The sequence below is a fragment of the Trichechus manatus genome, unplaced genomic scaffold, assembly GCF_000243295.1.
Source record: "Trichechus manatus latirostris isolate Lorelei unplaced genomic scaffold, TriManLat1.0 scaffold00383, whole genome shotgun sequence".
NCBI classification, from domain to species: Eukaryota; Metazoa; Chordata; class Mammalia; order Sirenia; family Trichechidae; genus Trichechus; species Trichechus manatus.
The window spans coordinates 390,084-399,628 of NW_004444319.1; the positions used below are offsets into that span (position 1 = coordinate 390,084).

At 45.7% G+C, this 9,545-nt stretch overlaps 1 pseudogene; it reads right to left on the reverse strand.

Annotated features, from left to right (window-relative positions):
- Positions 1 to 6,192: 6,192 nt before the first annotated feature.
- Positions 6,193 to 8,931, reverse strand: LOC101344843 (protein Shroom3 pseudogene; annotated as a pseudogene).
- Positions 8,932 to 9,545: the final 614 nt, after the last annotated feature.

Consider the following 9,545-nt stretch of genomic DNA (forward strand, 5'->3'; position numbering starts at 1 on the left):
AAATAAATGAAATAGGAACAGAAAAATATAGAATCAATAAGACCAAAAGATCGTTCTTTCAAAAGATGAACAAAATAAACCAGTGGCCAAACTGACAAAAGAAAAAACAGGAGAAGAAGCAAATAACGCAAATAAGAAATGAGAGAGATGATTATCACAACAGACACAATTAAAATAAAAAGATCTTAACAGAATACTATGAAAAATTTAAATCAAACAAATTTGAAAATCTAGAGTAAATGAAAAAATTTCTAGAAACACTCTACCTACCTAAACTAACACAAACTGAAGTAGAAAAACTAAGCTGTCCCATAATAAAAGAAGAGATTGAAGAGATAATAAAAAAATAAAAAAAAACTTCTACAACCACCACCACTGACAAAAAAGGCTGTGATCCTTAGGCTTCACTGGGGAATTTTTTGTTCAAACTTTCAGATAAGGGTTCACACCAATACAGTTCAAATTATTTCAAAGCATAGAGAAAAAAAGTAATACTCCTGAATTCATTCTATGAAGCTAGCATTACCCTGACACCAAAGCCAGGCAAAGGCACCACAAAAAAAGAAAACTACAGACCAATATGTCTCATGAACACAGATGCAGAAATTATCAAGAAAACTGTAGCCAATAGAATTCAACAGCATATGAAAAAATAATACATCATGAACAAGTAGGACTTATACCAGTGATTCAAGGGTAGTTTAACATTAGAAAATCAGTCAACATAATTCCACACATAAATAAAACAAGAGAATCACATGATCATCTCAATTGATGCAGAAAACGCATTGGACAAAATCCAATACCCATTCTTTATAAAAACTCTCAGCAAAGTAGGAATAGAAGAGAAATTCCTCAACATTAATACAGGGCATTTATGCAAAACCAACAGCTCCTATCATTCTAAATGGAGAGAGACTGAAAGCATTCCCCTTGAGAATGGGACCCGGAGAACGTTGCCCTTTATCATCACTCTTATTCAATGTTGTGCTGGAAGTCCTAGCTACAGCAGTGAGGCAAGAAAATAAATAAAATGCATCCAAATTGCTACGAAAGAGGTAAAACTACACCTATTCCCAGATGACGTGACCTTATACACAGAAAATCCCGAAGAATCCACAAGAAAGCTAAGCAGCAAAATACAAGATTAACATACAAAAATCAGTCGGGAACATGGCACTATAGACAGAACAACCACGCTGTCTTTCCACAGCAAAAACCTGAAAAACTAAGTAAAATAGAGACAAAAGTCAATCCTGGAACCCTAAGCATCAAATAAAGGGATAAAGAACCCAAAAAAACACTAAGTGGAATAAGAAACCGACAGAGAACAGAGATCTAGGAGAGTTACAGAGTAGAGGTCCCCTATCAACTACCGCTATTAATATAACCATTCACATAAAAGAATTAGTAGAAATAGAGGGAAGGAGGTAAATTCTACAGATAATTAGTACTTGGCAACCAGCTAGATATGGAATGCCAGAGGGAAAGATAGGCTAGCATGGCATCTAGTTAATGGATGATGCCATTATGAGGGAAGGGGGTACAGGTTGGAAACAGTGCATGTTCACCTTCTAAAGTCAATAGGATATCCAGAGAGATCCAGAATAAGTGTTTGGAAATATTGGTCTAGAGTTTACATGAGAAATCAGGATAGGCAATTAAATTTTTTGAATCACTGTTTCACCAAAATAGGGCATTTCATGGGGCATTGGTGGTTCAGTGGCAGAGGTCTCACGTTCCATGCTGAAGACCAGAGTTTGTTTCCTGCTAATGTACCTTATGTGCAGTAAAACTTTGCTGAGGATAACTAAAAAATGGCTGCAACAGTACATCGACAGGGAACTGCCAGAAATATAAGCCATAGTTAGAAGAGGAAGTGGAATGAGGGCTTTCATTACTGACGTCAATGGCTCCTGGCTGAAAGCAGAGAATAGCAGAGACTTGTTTACCTCTTTTTCATTGACTATGCAAAGGCATTTGACTGTGTGTGGATCCTAACAAATTACGAATAACATTGAAAAGAATGGGAATTCCAGAACACTTAATTGTGCTCACGCAGAACCGGTACATAGACCAAGAAGTAGTTGTTGGAACAGAACAAGGGGATACCGCATGGTTTGAAATTAGGAAAGGTGCGGTCACAGTTCTATCCTTTCACCATAATTATTCAATCTGTATGCTAAGCAATAATCCTGGAAGCTTGACTATATGATGAAGAACGTGGCATCAGGATTGGTAGAAGTCTCATTAATAATCTGTGATATACAGATGACACAATCTTGCATGCTGCAAGTGAAGAGGAGTTGAAGCACTGATGAAGATCAAAGACTACAGCCTGCAGTATGGATTACACCCCAACAACAAAAAAAAACTTCACAATTGGATGAGCAACATCATGGTAAACAGAAAAAACATTGAAGTGGTCAAGGACTTCATATAACTTGGATCACAATCAATACCCACAGAAGCAGCAGTCAAGAAATCAAATGATGCATTGCCTCAGGCAATTCTGTTGCAAAAGAACTCTTTAAAGTGTTCAAAAGCAAAGATGTAACTTTGAGGACTAAGGTGCACCTGACCCAAGCCATGGCATTTTCAGTCACCTCATATGCATGTGAAAGCTGGACAATGAATAAGAAAGATCAAACATGAATTGATGCTTTTAAATTATGGTGTTGGAAATTATGATGTTAGAATGTGAGAAGAATGAACAAGTCTGTCTTGGAAGAATTACAGCCAGATTGCTGCTTGGAAGCAATGATGGCGAGACTTCGTCTCATGTACTCTGTACATGTTATCAGAAAGGACCATTCCCTGGAGAAGGACACCATGCTTGGTGAAGTAGAGGATCAGCGAAAAAGAGGACTACCCTTGATGAGATAAATGACGCAGTGGCTGCAACAATGGGTTCAAACATAACAACATTTGTAAGGATGGTGCAGGACCAAGCAGTGTTTCATTCTGTTGTACACAGTGTCGCTGAATCAGAAGCGAATCAATGGCACCTAACAACAACAACAAAGCACCTCATGTGTAGTCAACACTTGTCTGTCAGTGGAGGCGTGTGTTGCTGTGATGGTGAATTGATTTCAGTGGCTCTTCCAGACTAAGACAGACTAGGAAGAAAAGCTGTTCAATCTACACCCAAAAATCAAATTATACAGGCAGGATGCAGAAGGACTTAGAAGAGGGAGCCAATGACTGGCTTAATTGGGGTGCAAAAGACCAACTTCTCTCCTCTTTGGAGCCTTTCTTGCTCTAGAGCCTCTCCATGGGATCAGACTGAGGTTCTCCTTCCCATGTTCTGTCCTGGCTTCCCTCACAGGTTGCCCATGAGAGCATTCACTCCATCTACTGTATACATAAGAATCCCATCTCAGACTCTGATTTCAGGAAATCACCTGAAAGCTACCTCTATTCCACATCTCTTCCACGTTTATTCCACACCTATTCCACATTGTGTATTCCATGTCTTTTCCACCTCTATTCCACATCTACTGCACATCCATTCCATGTCATCTATTCTACACCTATTCCACATAATCTATTCCATGTCTATTTCACCTGTATTCCGCATCAATTCCACATCTATTCCACCTCTATTCCTCCTCATCTATTCCATGTCTATTCTGCATCATCTCTTCTACGTCTATTCCATGTCTATTCCAGGTCTATTTCACCTCTATTCCACGTCTATTCCACATATATTCCACATCTATTCCACTTCTTTTCCATATCATCTATTCCACATTTATTCTCCCTCCATTTCATGTCTAGTCCATGTCCATTCCCTTTCCATTCCAGGTCTATTCCACCTCTATTGCACGCCTATTTCACGTCAATTCCATGTCCATTCTACATCCATTTCACCACTAATCCACCTTTATTCCACACCAATTCCATGTCTATTCCATATCATCTATTCCACATCTATTTCACAGCTATTCCATATCTATTCCACATATGCTCCACATATATTCCACATCGTCTATTCCATGTCAATTCCACATGATTTATTCCATGTATATTCCACATCTATTACATACCTCTTCCACATCTATTCCACATTATTACACATCGATTCCACATTGTCTATTCCACATCTATTCCAAATTGTCTATCCCATGCCTATTCCACGTCTATTCCATATCCATTTCTTATGTATTCCACTTCTATTCCACCTCTATTTCACATCTATTACACATCATGTATTCCACGTCTATTCCACACTTATTGCACATCTATTCCAGAACTATTCCACGTATGTTCCACATCGTCTCTTCCACATATATTCCACAACTATTCCACGTCTATGCCACATCGATTCCATTTTTGTTCCACATCTATTACACATCCATTCTACCACTTTCACATCTATTCCACCTCTTCACATCTTTTCCACATCTATTCCACATCGTCTATTCCAAAATTATTCCATGTCTATTCCCCATATATTCCACGTCTATTCCACATGTTCCATATCGTCTATTCCACATCTATAGCATGATTTATTCCACGTCAATTTCACGTGTATTCCTCATCTATTCTGTGTCTATGCCACATCTATTCCACCTCTATTTTTTGCCTATTCCACCTCAATGGTACCTCTATGCTACCTTTATTCCATATCTCTTCTGCATATTTTCTGCATCTATTCCACAATGTTTTTCCACATCAATTCCAGATCTACTCCATGCGTACTCAGTGCCTATTCTGCGTCTATTCCACCTGTATTCCTCATCTATTCCAAGACTATTTCACGTCTATTACACGTCTATTCCACCACTATTCTACCTCTGTTTCACCTCTATTCTACATATGTTCCACATAGGCTATTCCATGTCAATATAACATCATTTATTCATGTCTATTTCACGTGTATTCCACCTCCATTCCATCTCTATTCCAAGCTACCAGACTGACTTGCCTGTCTCCTCCTCCTCCTCCCACTCCATCTCATCCTCCTCCTCCACCCCATCTCCTCCTCCTCCCACTCCCTGTCTCCTCCTCCTCCTCCACCTCATCTCATCTCCTCCCCTCCTCCACAACCACATCTCCTCCTCTTCCCCCCCGACCCCACCCCATCTCCTCCTCCTCCTCCTCCCCTGCAGGGAGGATAGCCTCTCCCCTGCTGTGCTTGCAGGCATGCCTCTCTCTGGCCTTCAGTCTCTGCCAAAAGGCACTCAGTTTTATCCATGGGCCAGGAAGCCCACCACATCATCTCCTGCTGATGGGTCTGTCTTTCCTTGTTGGTGGTGAGTTCCTCTTCTCTGCTCTGAAATTGGCTCTTTTTAAGGCAAAACTGACCAATCCCCTTGGTAGGCCACAATTACCTTATCATACAATCACCTGGTGGGAGTTACAAGCCCGTGTCTAGAAAGGCCACACATAAAAGTAATTAAATCAGTAATCAATATTGCACCACAGCTGCTGGTATGGGGATCCTCAGAAGCTTCACTGTCCAGCTGTGACTCACACACAGCTTGGGGAGATGGTGGAGGAAAGTCATCCAAGTTCTCCTCCAGGGTTTCCAGGATCAGTCGGGGAGGTGAGGGAGGAGGAAGAGCTTCAAATGTGGGGTTGGAAGTGGCACTTGGTTGAAAGTCCTTCACAAACACTTCATTGTCACAATCCTCTGGAGGTGGTGGGGAGGCCTGCAGGACCGACTCAAATATTTGAGGGAGATCTTCTCTGTAATTCTTGGTGCCCCTACAGGCGTGCCTGGCTCAGAAATTCTGCTTGAACATGGAAGACTCTGCTGTTTTTCATAGTGCTTCAGGTTTACAAATTCCAGCAACAATGATCCCTCAGGGAGGCTGTTCTCTTGGATTTTGTAGGCCTATTTTACTCAAGGGGGAGGACTCTGAGGTAGCAAGAACGTTTTACTCATCGCCTCCTCTATCCCATTCTCTGGGCTGGTGAATTCCAGGCCTCTGGGTCTTGGAGGCTGGGTAAGGCTGGGACTATTGTTTCAGGGGGTTATTGCAGGGTGCAGGGCAAAAGAGGCTGTAACCGTGCTTGACCACCCTTCTCAACCTGCTGGTCGGTAGCATCCTGTGAGCAGTAGGTGGAGGGCGCAGTGGAAGGCAGAGTGAAGCTGAGTAGGGACAGTGGTCCTATCCTGGTGTCTGTGAGATGGTCCTGCATTCCTGCTGGCAGTAGCCTGGGGCAAGGTGTCCTGCTAGCTTCTCAGTGACGGTCCAGGGTTCTAGCACATTCACTGGGAACTGAGGGGCCACCAATTGCTCTGCAGCCTGCACCACCCCAACGAGGTCTAAGATGGTGTGTGAGCAGTGGCATCTCTTCACGGCCTATTTCTGAACAACTGAGTGACCTAGATTCAGGGCCAACTAAGGAGCATGGATTCTTCACAAGAAGACCAAAGCTACCGTTGTCCCTCAAAATCATATCCTGGTGCTTTTTGTCTTCAATGGGAGATGACCTGAACTGTACATGGATATGGATGGCCAGAACATCCCAACACTCCAGCAAGTCCTGGCTGACTTGGACTTCCCAGTCTTCCCAGTTGTGGCTCACCAGGAGGACGGCTCCCCAGGGGTCCTGTCCACCCTCTGGGGACCCCGAGGCCCACAGTTAGCTCCACCAAGCAGCTTTGGCCTGTCGGCTCCCTTAAGGCCTCATGGTCTCTGCACTGCAATTCCCATAGGAGGTGGTCTCTGGCAAAAGAGCTGCTGCAATCTCCAGGTGCCCCTGGGTGCTCCCCGCCAGCCACCTGCGCTGAGGCCAGCAGGAGGGAGGCCTCCCTGCTAGGCTGCAGGCTCGACTCTTGCAGTGAAATAAGGCTGAAGTCTGTGGCCGTTGGGAGCTGCGGGACCGAACTAGACATAAGTGCTCTGGATGTGCTCCCGCAGAGCTCCAGGCTCCCAGAAGCCACAACGCACAGAGGTCGATGGTCGCTCGTCATTCTTGAACTGAATGTAGTTGTCCACGGGGCTCTTCTGGAACCGCTTCAGCTTCAGGCCCTACAGGCTGAGCATCCAGCAGGCTTTCACTTTGCACTCGAAGATCCGGTGGTGGCTGGCCATGGTAGTCTCTGGAAAATACAGCCCCTTCCTCTGGACCCAAATGCATTGGCTTAGCCTCATTTGAGACCCCCATCTCGTTCATCTTCTGGGGCTCCAAACAGGAATGCTTCTTATGCTTGGGGGCCAGGCGCTGGCATGCCCCTCTTTGAGCAGCTGGAGGACGCTGGCTGGGCCGGTTCTCCCTTGGTCAGGGTCAGCTGTGCCGCTCACAGGGCATGTGTGGAGAAGGGGAGGCTTTTGCTGGCACCTCAGGAATCTGCAGCCCCAAGTGGCCAAGGCAGGCCAGGGCCACCAGGGTCTGGATGCCTGGGAAACCCCAGTTCTAGGTGCCTCCATCTAAAGGAGGTGGCCCCAGGACACGGGACTGTGTCCTTGATGCTGTTCTATTAGGTATGGCTGAAGGGGGTATCAAGCAGTGGTGACTTGGGAGTGGCAGGCCTGTCACGCAGCCACACAGTCGCCTTCTCAGCCTCGCTGAAGAGCTGAAAAGTGCTCTGGCTGCAGAGAAGGGGAGCATCCCACCTAGGGGGCTCACCTCCTTGAAGAGGGCGGCCATGGCCACCATCTGCACCCCTTCTCAGCTGTTTCTCATATGGCTGCCAAGAAACCTCTTCCAACTTTGTCTCTCTGTATTTGAAGTGCCACTCCCCATTGCCTAGGTGCTCAATGGATTCAGAAAAACAGATATTGGCTCTTGCCTCCTCAAATTCATTCCCAGAAATGCTGGAAGTTGAGACTGTCCTGTTGGTCCTATAGGTAGGGCCTAACTGGAGCAGCCTATACTTGAGGGTCTCTGGCTACCTTGCTCTTGCTGCTCTATTTTGGAAACCTTCTCCAGCACCAAGCTGTGGGGCTTCCTGTACTGAAAGCCCTGCAGAGCGGAGGTGATGCCTGAGCTGAGCCTCCTTTGGCCCAAACTGGATGTCTGGTGGTGCAGTGGGGAGGAGGGCTCTTTGCACCTTGGGTCTGAACTGTGGAAAGAGGCAGAAATGCTCGTTCTCCCCTTGGGTCTTGGATAGGGAACTGGCCTGTCCAGATGGCTCCTATGGTCAGAACCAACTTTCTTTCCAGGGTCCTCAGCCTTGATGTTGACTATAGAGGCTGATTTGCCATCTGGATAGCCTTCCTGAGATCCCCCTTCTAGCTCCAGGCTTTCCCATCTTAGACTTTCTGGAATGTTGTGGAGAGATGAGAAGGCTGACTTGTTCTTGCTAAAGCTTCTCGACAGTATCTGGCTTAGACTTTCTGCCGCCTTCTCTCTGGAGGTTAGCATTGTAGTCTTCCTGGAAATCCACCTCCCAAGGCTCTGAGGGCCTGGAAGATCTCTGTCTTCCACTTGCCAGGCTAGAGCCTGAGGGGGTTTGAGGCTGTGGTGATTAGAATATTGTTAGTTGCTCTGGGTGCTCTTTTTCTCACTGGAATGTGGCCTATCACCTTGCATAGATGTGAGATGTCTCCTCGGGGAGGTGTCCTCCTCATTTTCAGGCACTGATTGGAAATGAACTTTGTAGGGGACCAACTTGGCTGTAGTTTCTGGTTTCCTCTCCACTGGGGACAATGAGTCTTGTTCTAGAGGCTGGTAGAAGGCAAACCCAAGCCTGCTAGACCCATTTTGGTTCCCATTCTCCTCAAAGGTAGCTGTCTTCTCACAAGCTTCCTGAAGGACTCTATATCCACTCTCCTTGGCCAACGCATGGTAAAACATACCTTTACTGCTCCTGGAAGGCTAGGGAACCTGGGAAAAGTGTGGCTCCAAAGAAGGTACAGGGTAGGTGCCAGTCGGGAGCAGAGGTTGTTCTGGTTGTATCTTCTGGGTATAATTACACTTGGGCTTCACTAGGGGGCTGCTCTCTAGACTCTTCTCTAGTACAGTATGCAGCTGTTACCCTATGAAAGGAGACTACAGGGAGCCTGACAAGTTTTCCTGAGACTGAACCATTTCTGATCAAGGCTAGAGCAGGAGCTGTACCCATCACGGTGCTGGATGGCTACATATCTGTCACTCTCAGCTGGGGGAATAGGTGTACCCACCTTAGGAGGTGAGTTATCAGTGGCTGTCTCCAAGGAACTGGGGCATTTCTGGTTCCAGGATGGGGGTGGGGGTGGCTCTCCTTTGCCCCGAGGAACATTATGCCATTTATCATAGCTCTGATCTTCTGCTGATGCTCGGGTCTCCCTACCTTGAAGAAGGAGGGTTGAAGTGTTTACTTCTTACTCCTCTGAGACTTCCCTCTGAGTATCACACTGTCTTGACATAATGAATGTCTCCCTGCCTCATCCCTTCCAGGAGGCCATCTCAAGCAGAAGGGGTATCCATGGAGCCTGAATGTTCCTGACCAGAGATGCCAGGAGGCAGATACTCTAGGATGCTGGAACGGGTGGAGAAAGAGCTGTAAGCAGAGTCTCTCTTGTTATGCAGGTGGCTGAGCTGGTCAGATTGACCAGCTGTGGATTGACTTGGCAGAGGAAAAAAGATAGCAAGGAGAGTAACCTGTA